This window comes from Diceros bicornis, chromosome 13 (assembly GCF_020826845.1).
Source record: "Diceros bicornis minor isolate mBicDic1 chromosome 13, mDicBic1.mat.cur, whole genome shotgun sequence".
NCBI classification, from domain to species: Eukaryota; Metazoa; Chordata; class Mammalia; order Perissodactyla; family Rhinocerotidae; genus Diceros; species Diceros bicornis.
The window spans coordinates 38072546-38086668 of NC_080752.1; the positions used below are offsets into that span (position 1 = coordinate 38072546).

The 14123-nt window shown below is 36.7% G+C and overlaps 1 protein-coding gene and 1 pseudogene across 3 annotated transcripts in view; one reads left to right on the forward strand and one right to left on the reverse strand.

Moving 5' to 3' along the window:
• EIF4G3 (eukaryotic translation initiation factor 4 gamma 3) overlaps positions 1 to 14123 on the reverse strand; it is a 328826-nt gene that overhangs the window by 283028 nt on the left and 31675 nt on the right. The window lies entirely within an intron of this gene.
• Positions 7600 to 8156, forward strand: LOC131412914 (dihydrofolate reductase-like; annotated as a pseudogene).

Consider the following 14123-nt stretch of genomic DNA (forward strand, 5'->3'; position numbering starts at 1 on the left):
CCCAGTGTGACCCCCCAGCCTGGATTAGGTAAGAACCAGTATCTATGCTCCTACAGGGCCAATGTGCTTTTCTTTAATACAGCAACTATCACACTGCATTACATTTATCTCTTTAACTGTCTCTCTGTCTCCCTCACCATACCGCCAGATCCTAATATCTCTGGCATCCGACATAAAGCTGGGCATATCACTGAGTGCTCAAAAAAATATTTGCTGGTCGAATGGATAATCTGGAGCTATGCTGTGCAATATGGCACCCACTAGCCACATGAAGCTATTTAAATATAAATTTAAGTTAATTAAAATTAAATAAAATTCAAAAATTTAGTTCCTCAATCACACTCACCACATTTCAAGTGCTCATCATCACATCTGGCTAGTGACTGCCACATTCGACAGTGCAGACACAGACTGTTTTCATCATCACAGAAAGTTCTATTGGACATGAGGATCTGGAATGTCCCTTGATTCTGGAGGCACCTAAAGAGACTGCTAATTCATACTTTTTCTAACAGGATTATTATTCTGAGAGAGAAAAAGTGGGAAGAAAAATGTTAAAATGTGCACCAATCCCAATAATAAGCAATACAATCAAAGGAAATGAGTTCTTCTGCAAGACTGTCTCTAATATCAACGATATTTCAAATTTTTCTGATAATTCTTTATTGCTAAGGTTTTCCTCCACATAATTCCCTATTGTGCCTCAAGAAAGCCCTTAATAACAAAAAGGTCTGCTGCCTATTTCTAGGAAGATGAAAAGAAGGTTATGGGACTATTTCTGCCCTAATCATAGCCTAATAAAATAAATAGGTCAAAAAGGACCTTGGAGTTAACTTAGTCTAATTAATCAATTTTACAGAGGAAGAGACTGAGCGCAGAGAAGTAAAATAACCCCACAGAGAAGAACAGATGTTAGAAGCAGACCAAGCAGGTAACGGAAAAGAAAAAGCAGGGTGCACAGAAAGCCAGAAAAGTTTTATGTCTTTCACAGAATTATGGTATATTATCCAAAATATCAAAATAGTCTACATTTAAAAGGGAATGATAAGCACCAGTAAAAGGTCAAGAAACTCTCGTAAGTTAGACACCAAAATTTTGTCTTGTGTAAAAGACCCTAAGTTTTCCCTTACAAACACCAAAACATTACTTAAATGCTTCATTGGCAGTCTACTTTTTACTTCCATAATCTAATCACATGAGTTATTTATTCCCATAATCAAAACCTATTTATTTCTACTAGTCAAAACAGATTTCAATTAAGCCACAAATACAGGTAATTAAAACTGAAAGCAGAAAATTTACTAATTATTTTTAATGGAAACATAATTCCATAAACATAAACATTGAAAGTGAAACTAAGGGGAGAGAAATAATTTGCTTCTCTAATAAAAATAAAATCACTCCCATCACCCTGAAAACGTTTACTTGAATGAAAACCAAAGTAGGAGTGTTTCTACTTCTTAAGAGATTTTCATTGTCATGAATTATAAATAAAAATATAGAATGAAAAGGATAATTCTAAGTTCTCTTATTATTACTTCACCATGAGCAAAAGCAAATTCAATCCTAAAATGTTATTAAAACCAAGACTGACAAATATATCATTCTGACATAGTACTTATGTAGCTTGACATAGTACTTATGTAGTACTATGACATAGTACTTGACATAGTAGACATAGACTTGACATAGTACTTATGTAGCCTCAGCCTCAAATTCTTAGGTAAATATGGAATTTCGTTTTTCAAAGGGCACAAATCCCTCCTTTGTAGGGATTTTAGATATCTAATTTCTTACATCTAAAGATACAAGACAGTTTTTAAATCTGCTCCATTAGCAAAACAAAAACACCAAATCTAGAGCTGAATCTTCTTGCAATGAAATATGTCAAATAATATGAGAACTTTTATAATATAAAAAGGAAAGGAAACAAATTAATGGTCAGCTCCATAAACATATTTCCTGTTCCTATATATATTTTTATCTTCCATCATGTTTATTTCTATAATTCATTCCAATATTCATATCTACTCAGACATGTTAAATAATGAAAAATTATATTTCAAAAATATTAACATAAAAATTCAAACACACCAGAGTAAAACAGTAATTTTACAGTAGTGAACTTGGGGATGGAGGGAGCAAATAGGTGAAAATCTCTTATAAAGATTCTCCCTACATTCATTTCCACTATTTTTTTAGTTCATTACTAGGCATTTCAACATTCTTTGACATATCTAACAAAGATTTTACTGGTGAATTACTGAGTACCTTGAAGTTGAATATAATATACTATTAAAATATAATTCTGTTATTTGGGTTATGACTCAATTATACTGCTTAAAATTCTTTTACATGTGGGTGTGTGAGCTGGTATAAGAAGAATTTAGCCCAGACTACATCTTAAGAAACCTACGTCATTCACTATCTTCCTTTTTCAACAGCTAGCAAATATGTAACAGACTTCTTTTGTTTTAGTTTTAATGAATCGCTGTTTAACTGTCTCATGTGAGTATATGTGTGTTCAAAAAGATTAAAGCTAATTTAGAAAGAGGCCATTTATCTTAACGGGTATAGTTGTCATCCTCTCTTCCTTAAAGCTCCAGGGTATATACAGTGGAGCAAAGAACTAGGCAAATAAGAAGTACTGAAAGCATTGAATTTTAAAACATTATACACGCTAGCCCCGTGGCATAGTGGTTAAGTTCAGCACACTCCACCTCAGCAGCCCGGGTTCATGGGTACAGATCCCGGGCGCAGATCTACACCACTCGTCAGCTATGCTGAGGCGGCAACCCACACACAAAATAGAAGACGAATGGCACAGATGTTAGCTCAGGGCTAATCTTCCTCAAGCAAAAGAAGAGGAAGATTGGCAACAGATGTTAGCTCAGGGTGAATTTTCCTCACTAAAAAACATCCATTATAAATTACCATTGACTAAGCACCCACCAGGACCCTGTCATTCTGCTGGGCATATCCTCATAAAAACCCCCTGTGCCAGAGGCTGCCAGTTGCCCACAATTCCTGTTTCTCCTTTCCTTCCACAATAAAAGTAAAAGTGGTATGTGAATCTTCTGGCAAGTGCCCTTTAAGAAAAGAAGTGGCTCTTTGTCCTCTCCCGCCTCCTTCCTGCTAACTGAAATGCAAACTTATAGACTAGAGCTGGAGCAGCCCTCTTGGATCACAAGGTGCACTTGACCAACAGAGGTCACGCTCAAAAGACAGAACCTTGCATCCCTGACACCTTGGAGTGCCACAATGGCTCAGGATCTGGTAACATACTAGTTAATGGAAGAATTCAGATTAAAATCAAAGAGTCTCTCCATTATACACTAAAGAATATGTTAACACATTCACTTTTGTAGCACATATTTTTTTAAAATATTAGGCAGGCTTATGGTAATCCTAACAATCCTCAATAATAACAAGAGGGGCAGGACTATGCCTTACTCATTTGCATGGGGCTTGCACAAAGCTGTGCACACAATAAACTTTGCTGAATTAAGAAAGTTCACTTCATAACCGGAAAGAAAACAGATAAAGGCTGTCAGTGCCCATCAGTTTGTCAATTGGACTAATTAGATACTGTTAACATTCCAAGTTCTAAGAGGATGTCAGGTGCAAAATGCTTGGTTTGCACTTTAACTACCAGGTCCCAGAATCAACCTATTTCAAAAGGAAAGAACATCTTCCTCTAGTCATTTGCAAAACTCTACTTCAGTATTAATCTAGAAAAAAAACTTAAAGGACACGTCCATTGAGAAGTAAAGGAATCATTCACTTCTTGGTCATTTTAAGTCAAGAATCATAACAAGGAGTAGACTCTAAATCCAACAACAAGCATCATGCTAGCACTCAAACCTCTGAGAAAAAGTATTGTCCAAATAATTAAGCAAATACTAATTTAATGTCCCTTACAGAATATGCAAGACTTAATTAACTCACAACTGAACATTCCAATTTTCTAGGCCAGAAGTCTCAACTTTAGTTGCATATCTAAAACCCCAACTCCAAAATCTGATTCAGAAGATGTCTGTATTTTTTTTTAATTGCAAAACCGACTGAGCAGCCAAGATTGAGTACTACTATCCTAGCCTTACCATATCCCTAAAAGTATGCTAATTAAGGTAGCATTTTCTTCAATTAAAAAAAAAAGTAGGGGCCAGCCCAGTGGCGCAGCCATTAAGTGTGTGCGCCCCGCTTCGGTATCCCGGGTTTCGCAGGTTCGGATCCTGGGCGCGCACTGACACACCACTTGTCAAGCCATGCTGTGGTGGTATCCCATATAAAGCAGAGGAAGATGGGCACAGATGTTAGCCCAGGGCCAATCTTCCTCAGCAAAAAGAGGAGGATTGGCAATGGATGTTAGCTCAGGGCTAATTTTCCTCACGAAAAAAAAAGTAAAAGATTACTTACTTGAGTCACTCAAGTCTAAGGAAAATGGTAACTAACTTTGTTCAATGACTAAAAAATTTAGTATTTCTCACATTCTTTTTTTTTTTTTTAAAGATTTTATTTATTTATTCATTTTTCCCCCCAAAGCCCCGGTAGATAGTTGTATGTCATAGCTGCACATCCTTCTAGTTGCTGTATGTGGGACGCTGCCTCAGCATGGCCGGAGAAGCGCTGCGCCGGTGCGCGCCCAGAATCCGAACCCGGGCCACCGGCAGCGGAGCGCGCGCATTTAACCGCTAAGCCACTGGGCCGGCCCAATTTCTCACACTCTTAAACGCACTCTCCCAATTTGTTTTACACTAACTTCTCTCAAGAGTTTATCACAATGTGTCTTTGTCAGGAAAATATAATGTTCTCTATACATCTGTGGATAACAAACACAATGACAAAATAGTTATCAAATTGATTTTCCAATTGCAAAGATGGCAATAAACTAACACAACAGCAGAACAGAAACAACAAAATGTTCTTCCGTTCACTAAAATTCAAGGTCCCAACAGTCTGGGCAGAATTATTTACGTAGCAGGTTACAAGAGATAAAAATAAGAGAAAGTAGTTTTTAGCAATGGATGACACGAAGACTGCCATTTGAAAATGAGACTACTTTACAAACTGCACAAAATGGGATCTGAGAAAAGCAGAGATATTCAGGGTTAGGACTGAAAGATGGTTAATTACTTCCTTGTTTTATGAAAGCTTTGAAGCTTTAAGCTCTTCAGCTAAGGAACTAAGAGCAAAAAAGAGTTGTTAGCAGTACTAAAACAAAAACCAAACAATACTTTAAAAACATCCAGGGAAAAAATAAGGTGCTTTAAAGTACAGTTACCTGCCCATCAATTAGAGAATGATTTAATAAATGTGTTAAATCCATGTTATAGAATACACATTTTTTAAATGAGGAATAGCCGTATTATAATCATTACGACTTACACTTATTAAGCTAAATATCATGTTAATATATTTCATGTTTCAAGCATTTTACATGTTAATGCTGACTCTCAAACCATCCTAAGAACAATTATTCCCATTTTTCAAGAGAAAACCAAAGTACACAGCAGCAAAGTAGTCTGCCCAACATCAGTAAGTGGAAAGCTGAGATTCATCCCCAACAGTCCAGCTCCAGACACCAGGGATCTTAACCACTTATCAAATTGCTTCTTTAAATGTTATAGAAGGATGTCTATGACACACTGAATGAAAAAGGTAACCTGCAAAATAGTGTGTATTTGAACAGTACAATCTCATTTCTATTTAAGAAAAAAAATTCCTTTCTGTACGTACACTTGTAAGTTTGGTCTCCTTTTTTAAACTACCAAAAGGAAAAAAAGATTAAGATTATACTTACTTAAGATGCTACAGTACACTTTCTATTTTATACATTCCTGTGTTGTCTAAATTTCTTACAGTAAGTATAAGGTTTCAAAAAAATACTTATTTTTAAAAGCTATGGTTTAATTTGACATAACCTTTAAAGACAATGCAATATGCAGACTCTAGATTACTTTCTTACAAATATTTTCAATATTTACTATCACTAGTCAACAACAACAAATGTCAGGAATACAGACACATTTTAAAGGAAATTAACATTTTTTAAAAATCCATTAGTGATTTGCTAGTTGTCATCTCAGATAAAGACGACAGTTTTTGCCCTCAAGGAGTTCACAGTCACTAACAGAAGATCAGGGAAATGCATGACTCACAGCTGGTAGTCTGCCCTAATAATTCCAAAATCCTTTAATTCCCCCTATTTGTGCATTAGACACTTGTTAGGAACTAAGACAATCAATATGGATGAGGCACAAAGTAAGTCAACTAGATTCTTTCCAATAAGCTCCATTTCAACAAGTATGAATTTTACTAATCTAAATTTGTATACTCTATTCCAAAGGACCAACTTCTATTCAATTTAGGAGGGAATTCAGGCATTCACTAGCTACCACCTAAAACATACTCAAGCTTTTCTTATCAGTAGCTCCGTCTACATATATTTTTAAAAGGTTACCTTCTTTTGGAACAAAATTGTAAATTGGTAAGTTTGCTGAAAATAGAAAACATGAAAAAATTATTTGGCTAATAAGAAAGGAAAAAAAGACTACGTTAGGGCCGACCCCGTGGCTTAGCGGTTAAGTGCGCGCACTCCGCTACTGGCGTCCCGGGTTAGGGTCCTGGGCGCGCACCGACGCACCGCTTCCCCGGCCATGCTGAGGCCGCGTCCTGCATACAGCAACTAGAAGGCTGTGCAACTATGACATACAACTATCTACTGGGGTTTTGGGGGGAAAAATAAATTAAAAAAAAAAAAAGACTAAGTTAGCTATATAATTCAATATTTTAAATATATTATTTCCTTGGCCAAATAGGAAAATTGTGGTTTAAAAAAAAATCCTGGGGCTGGCCCTGTGGTGTAATGGTTAAGGGTGTGCACTCCACCGCTGGCGGCCCAGGTTCAGATCCCATGTGCACTCCGACGCACCGCTTGTCAGGCCATGCTGTGACGGCATCCCACATAAAGTGGAGGAAGATGGGCATGGATGTTAGCTCAGGGCCAGTCTTCCTCAGCAAAAAGAGGAGCATTGGCATGGATGTTAGCTCAGGGCTGATCTTCCTCACAAAAAAAAAAAAGAAAAGAAAAGCTATAAAAAAAAAATCCTGGTTCCCTTTTATAACTAATGCCATTCTATTTATTTCTCCCACTTTGTTATAAAAAGGATTTAAAGTGGCTAATTAGAACACATTTAATAAAGCAAAATAATATAAAGTAAAAGGTAAGAAAGAAGAAAGAAAAACAAAATCTAAATGGAACCAGGAACCAAACCATTTAAAACCGACAATAGCTAACATTTAATGTTCATAACTTTTGGTCTACTTTTGACATACTTCTCTTCATATCTTTTGATCTACTTCTATAATTTATCCCCAGAAATACCTATTCAAGTACAAAAAGTATTTGTATAAAGAATGTTTAGTGCAGCATGGTTCATAAGAGAAGATGGAAATAACCAAATAGATCAAAAGGAATCGATTAAAAATAAGTTAAAAAGTGTTTCAAGTGAGCTTGGAAGTGTTTGCTGCCGCTGTCATGGCTCATCCACTACATCACCGTGTCGCAGAACATGGGCATCGGAAAGAACAGGGACCTGCCCTGGCCCCCACTCCAGAATGAATTAAGTATTTCCAAAGGATGACCACAACCTCTTCAGTAGAAGGTAAACAGAATTTGGTGATTATGGGTAGGAAGACCTAGTTCTCCATTCCTGAGAAGAATCAACCTTTAAAGGACAGAATTAATAAAGTTCTCAGCAGAGAACTTAAGGAACCTCCACAAAAAGCTCCTTTTCTTGCAAGTTTGGATGATACCCTAACACTAACTAAGCAACCAGAATTAACAAATAAAGTAGACATAGTTTGGATAGTGGGAGGCAGTTCTGTTTACAAGGAAGCCATGAACAAGCCAGGCCATCTTAAGACTATTTGTGACAAGGATCATACAGGAATTTAAAAGTGACACATTTTTTCCAGAAATTGATTTGGAGAAAAATAAACTTCTCCCAGAATACCCAGGTGTTCTTTCTGATGTCCAGGAGGAGAAAGGTATTAAGTACAAATGTGAAGTAATATTTGACAAGAATGATTAATGTGAAGGTGTTTTCTGATTATTTCAAGTTGTTCCCCCATCCCTCCAAAAAATTATATATTTTAACATTAGAAAAAAAGACTTTTGTTGACCTTAGATCTATGGAGAATTATTTCTTTTTTCTTTTTTTTTTTTTCATTTATTTATTCCCCCAAAGCCCCAGTAGATAATTGTACGCCATAGCTGCACATCCTTCTAGTTGCTGTATGTGGGACGCGGCCCCAGCATGGCGGGAGAAGCGGTGCGTCGGTGCGCACCCGGGGCCCGAACCCGGGCCGCCAACAGCGGAGCGCACGCACTTAACCGCTAAGCCACAGGGCCAGCCCTGGATAATTATTTCTAAGTAATGTGTTTTTATTCTCCATTAATCTTAACTACACCATATCAGATACCATTAGTGAAACATTTCTTGCTATACTGTCTGAATGCCGTTCAAGGGCCAGGATTAGGTCCCTAGCACCTGCCTAAGGTAGCATATCTAGCAAGACAGCCCAAAGCGGGAGAGTCTCCTGGCAAACTGGGGCCTGTAGAGATAGGAGCCAGACAGATGAGTCCAAAGGTCAGAAATAGGTTAGAAACAGAAGAGCTAGAACTCAGATATTAAGAAAGAAAATTAGATCAAAAATTAAAAGAAAATTAGATCAAAATAGGAACTACGAATTACTCTACGCATATCACACTTCTGAAAAAAATTCTGTTCACTCAGACAGAGAATCGGTCAGTTGAGAACTCCAGTATATTCCGTAGGGATAGTAAAGAGGCAGGTAGGAGACCACCTTTTTGATGATTTAGAGAAGGTCTAAGACCTTTAAAAACTCTGCTTCTGATCTTCGGTGAGATTCCACAGGATTACAATGACAGAACAAGAATAAGCTACTCTTGACTAAAAAGAGTAATCTAATAACAAGTATATGGGTACAATTAAAAATTCAAAGAGGTAATGAATTGAGAATGGATACTGCCAGAAACCAAAATTAGTAAGTTAGAAACGAAACTTCACAAAATTAAAAAAATGAAAACACTTTATCCATCATGTTAGCAAAGATTTAGATTACTAGGTATCCAAAGAAACAGCATTTTCTGCACTGTAAATTAGTACAACTTTTTAGAGTGTAAGTTAGCAATATCAATTGAAATTCAAAATATTCTGGGTTTGGACTCAGAACTTCGACTTCTAGAAATTAATTCTGAACAAAGAGATTGACTCAAGAATATTTGTTGGACCATTTTTTTTAAAACTTGGAAACAGCCCAAATGTCAATCAATAAAGAAATAACTAAGCAATGTCTATAAAATTTAATGTTTTGCAGCAGTTAAAAAGAATGAAGTACTGACAAAAAGATACCTTAAATTGCCAAGTGATAGAAGCGGATTGTGTACAATACTCAAAATTTTTACTAAATATTAATATGTATAAGAAAAAATAAGTTAAGGAATATTCATACTAAGGAATTCTAGTCATTTCAAAAAATTTGGATAAATATGTATTAATGACACAGAAAACTGTTCCAGTATATTAAGGAAAAAAAACACTATAAAACAGCATATATGCTGTGATCCAACTTTAGTTAAAACAGGCATAGAGGGCCGGCCCCGTGGCTTAGCGGTTAAGTGCGTGCACTCGGCTGCTGGCGGCCCGGGGTTCAGATCCCGGGCGCGCACCGACGCACCGCTTCTCTGGCCATGCTGAGGCCGCGTCCCACATGCAGCAACTAGAAGGATGTGCAACTATGACATACAACTATCTACTGGGGCTTTGGGGGAAAAAATAAATAAATAAAATTGTTAAAAAAAAAAAAACAGGCATAGAAAATAATCTAGAGAAAGACATCAAATGGTTAATCTAGAGAAAGACATCAAATGGTTAACTGAGGAAGAATGAAACTACACGGAATTGCACTTACTAATGTATTTCTATAACGTACAATAAGATACATCTACTGCTTTCTTAGCACAGAATAAATAAAACTCATTATACCAAACATTTATTAAACATACAAAATATTTTTAAGACAGCCACTAAACAATAAAATGAAACAATTTCTTGTTTTGAGAGATGGTTCTGATATTCCAAATAGAGCTCCAAATATCTATGAGAAATCTTTTAGAGATAACATCCCTCCCCACAATAATTACAGTATCTGCTTCAATCATTTTTATAGATGAAATAGAACAGGACACTCAAGAAATAAAAGCACTTTGGTATAGTGGGTTACATGGTATACTTGATAGACGAGTTTAAAAATGAAATTGAGATTCATTTGGGCCTGATTAGTATAAAGTAAAATATCTTGTCTCAGGCCATGAATTTTGATGAAATACAATAGGTTACAATAAACAAACCATGAGAAGACAAAAAGTGGGTCCCAGCTTTTCAAAATGTCCACCAAGGGGCATTTATATCAGATCAGGCTTCTTTCTCACAATCAAAATTTCCTGAGCCTTGAAATATAGGTTCTCAAACTGCAAATCTTGGGTACAGGTATAAACACAGCAGAACACTAAAAGAGCTTAAACAAGTACCAATAAGCATTGTAACCTGTTAAATATTTTAAGTCTTTAGAAAATAATTTTTGTTTTCTACTGGCTACACTAACAATAGCATTATTTTGAGTACCAACTATGTGCCAGATAGTATACTTGGTATGTTGTAGAGAGTATCTCATTTAATCTGCAGAACAACTTGTGAGGTATCACCAGTCCCCTCTTAGAGACAAGGAAAGAGGGGGGCTCAAAAACGTTAGATTAAGAGAACTGCCAAAGATCACATGATTATAAGTGACGGAACCAGAACCTAGGTTTGTTCAACTCTAAAGCTCTGCTCTTTCTTCTAAGTATTCCTGACCAATATCTCTTAAAGTATCCAATAATTATTTTATGCCTGGTATTTTATCAAATTTAATTCATTTGAAACAAAATTATAAATATATATTGTGATGTCACTTGAGGGAAACATAATTCAAGTTTGAATGGGAAGGTCTTACTAAAACTGTTCAATTATCTAATACTCAATACAATAGCTAGAGCCGGCCCCGTGGCTTAGTGGTTAGGTGCGCGCGCTGTGCTGCTGGCGGCCCGGGTTCGGATCCTGGGTGCGCACCGGCGCACCACTTCTCTGGCCACGCTGAGGCCGCGTCCCCCATACAGCGGCTGGAGGGATGTGCAGATATGACATACAACTATCTACTGGGGCTTTGGGGGAAAAATAAATAAATAAAATTATATATATATAAAAAAATACAATAGCTGAAATTTGATTACATACAGGTCTCCCTATCAAAACCTAACCAATGTCAAAAGATTCTGAAAGGTTAAAAATTACAGGATATGAAAGGCAAACATAAGGTTTTAACAGTAGGTAATTTTATCTTTAAAATAATACCTTAAAATGATCTATTAGATGAGGACGATAGTTGTCATCCAATGACTTGAATATGAGAAAAATTAAAAGTCACAAGGAGTTTTTCATTTCAACAAGAAAGTCTAGAAACCACTACGACTACCAATGCAATAATGGTAATGCAAAAATAAACCTCAATTCTTCAAAAGCTGGTAAATTCCATAGAGAGATGGCTATTTTTAGAAATTTTAGGATTTCCACTTTATAATATCTAATTGTGAGGAGAAGACCTGGGTCCAAAATCATAAATGAAATATATTTGGAAAATACCGTGCATGAGAAATTCCACAAAACATAGATCATATGCAAATACACAAAAAGCTGACCATATTGCAAACTTGTTAACATGATTTATCTTCACAGAAATGATTTCTACTTCTATTAGCAATACTTTCCTTTAAAAAATTATTCCAAGATGCAGCCTCTATGGAAAACGGTATGGAGATTCCTCAAAGAATTAAAAATAGAGATGCCCTATAATCCAGCCATCCCACTACTGGGAATCTATCCAACGAACCTGAAATCAACAATCCAAAGAGGCTTATGCACCCCTATGCTCATTGCAGCATTATTCACCATAGCCAAGAAGTGGAAGCAACCTAAGTGTCCCTCGACTGACGATTGGATTAGGAAAATGTGGTATATATATACAACGGAATACTACTCAGCCATAAAAAAAGACAAAAATCGTCCCATTTGCAACAACGTGGATGGGCCTGGAGCGTATTATGTTAAGTGAAATACGCCAGAAAGAGAAAGACAAACACTGTATGATCTCACTCATATGTGGAATATAAACCAACACATGGACAGAGAAAACTGGACTGTGGTTACCAGGGGCAGTGGGGGTGGGAGGTGGGCACAAGGGGTGAAGGGAGTCATATATATGGTGATGGACAAACAAAAATGTACAACCCAAAAATTTCACCATGTTAGAAACCATTAAAACATCAATAAAAAAAAAAAAATTATTCCAAGAGAAAATAAAGGCCCAAATACCTGTCCTTGGTGTCAGGCCCCACCCACAAAACCCGAAGACAACATTTAATTCTGGAGAGGCCTATTACACAACTGTAGGGAATCCATCTGCCAACTAAGTCTACTGATCCACCTTACCCGTCATTCATAAATATGAACGGAAACTACCAATCACCAGACGCTAAGAAAGTAAAGAACCAAGATAAAAAACAGAACCAACCCTGGAGGAGAGAGATGGTGCAGGAACAAAAAAAAGATTTTTAAAAATTTCTAATTAGTACCTACGGAAGGATCCAAGACACTACTTTAGTCATAAAATAAGATACAACTCAGGCCGGCCCCGTGGCTTAGCAGTTAAGTGCGTGCACTCTGCTACTGGCGGCCTGAGTTCGGATCCCGGGCACACACCGACACACCGCTTCTCTGGCCATGCTGAGGCCGCGTCCCACATACAGCAACTAGAAGGATATGCAACTATGACATACAACTATCTACGGGGGCTTTGGGGGGAAAAAAAGAAAGGAGGAGGATTGGCAATAGATGTTAGCTCAGAGCCAGTCTTCCTCAGCAAAAACAGGAGGATTAGCACGGATGCTAGCTCAGGGCTGATCTTCCTCACAAAAAAAAAAAAAAAAGAGAGAGATACAACTGCTCCCACTCTCCCCAAAAAAAAACAAAAAGGAGGGGAAACAGAAGATCTTGGATATTTAAAAAGTAATTGCCAAATTTTTATTTTTTTATTTATGTACCCTTCAATTCAGCAATTCTATAGGACTCTATCCTATTAAAATACTCACACATAGGTACAAAGATATGCACTACACATTTTAATACCAAAAAAAAAAAAAAAACCTAGAAACTACACAAATATCCATCAATAGCAAAAGAGTTAAATAAATGATGCTGCAACTAGACTACAGAATAGTCTGCATGTATCGACATGGCAAAGATTTATATGATACATGAAAAAGCAGTCACTAAGCATGTGCAGTATAACCCCACTTACATTCTTTTTAAAAGAATATATATAATATAATAACAATAATAGTAGTAGGATTACTATATAACACTTATAAAGTGCCAGGTGCTATTTTAAGCACTTTATATGTATTGACTCATTTAATCCTCACAACAACCTGAGGCACCAGAGTCTGTAATTACCTTTCTACATATGAGGACACTGGGGCACGAAAAGGTTAAACTGCTTTCCCAAGGTACACAGCCACTAAACCATGAGAGCTGGGATTATGATCTATGGAACTCTAAATCCCCCAAGATCACACTTCATATTTCCAGCAGTTACAATACAAACTACAGAGTCCAGCTCCCAAGTCCATCCTCTGAAAACCTCCACCTCTCCCCCTCTCCCCCACCCTCCTTCCCTCTTCCTCTTTCTTTCTCTCTCTCAATCTATAAATGCACACAAAAAGGTCTGTAAGAAGAGACATACTAAACTGTCAACTGTGATAACTTCTAATGACGGGAGTGGAAGTGAAAGGGTTTTTCATATTTTTAAATATATAATAGAGGTATAAATTTATACAGATGGTATAAAATTATGAATTTGTATTCTTTATAACACACATGCATTATCTTGCTAGGTTCTGAACCTCAACTACGATGTCAATAAATACATGAGCCTAGGAAATG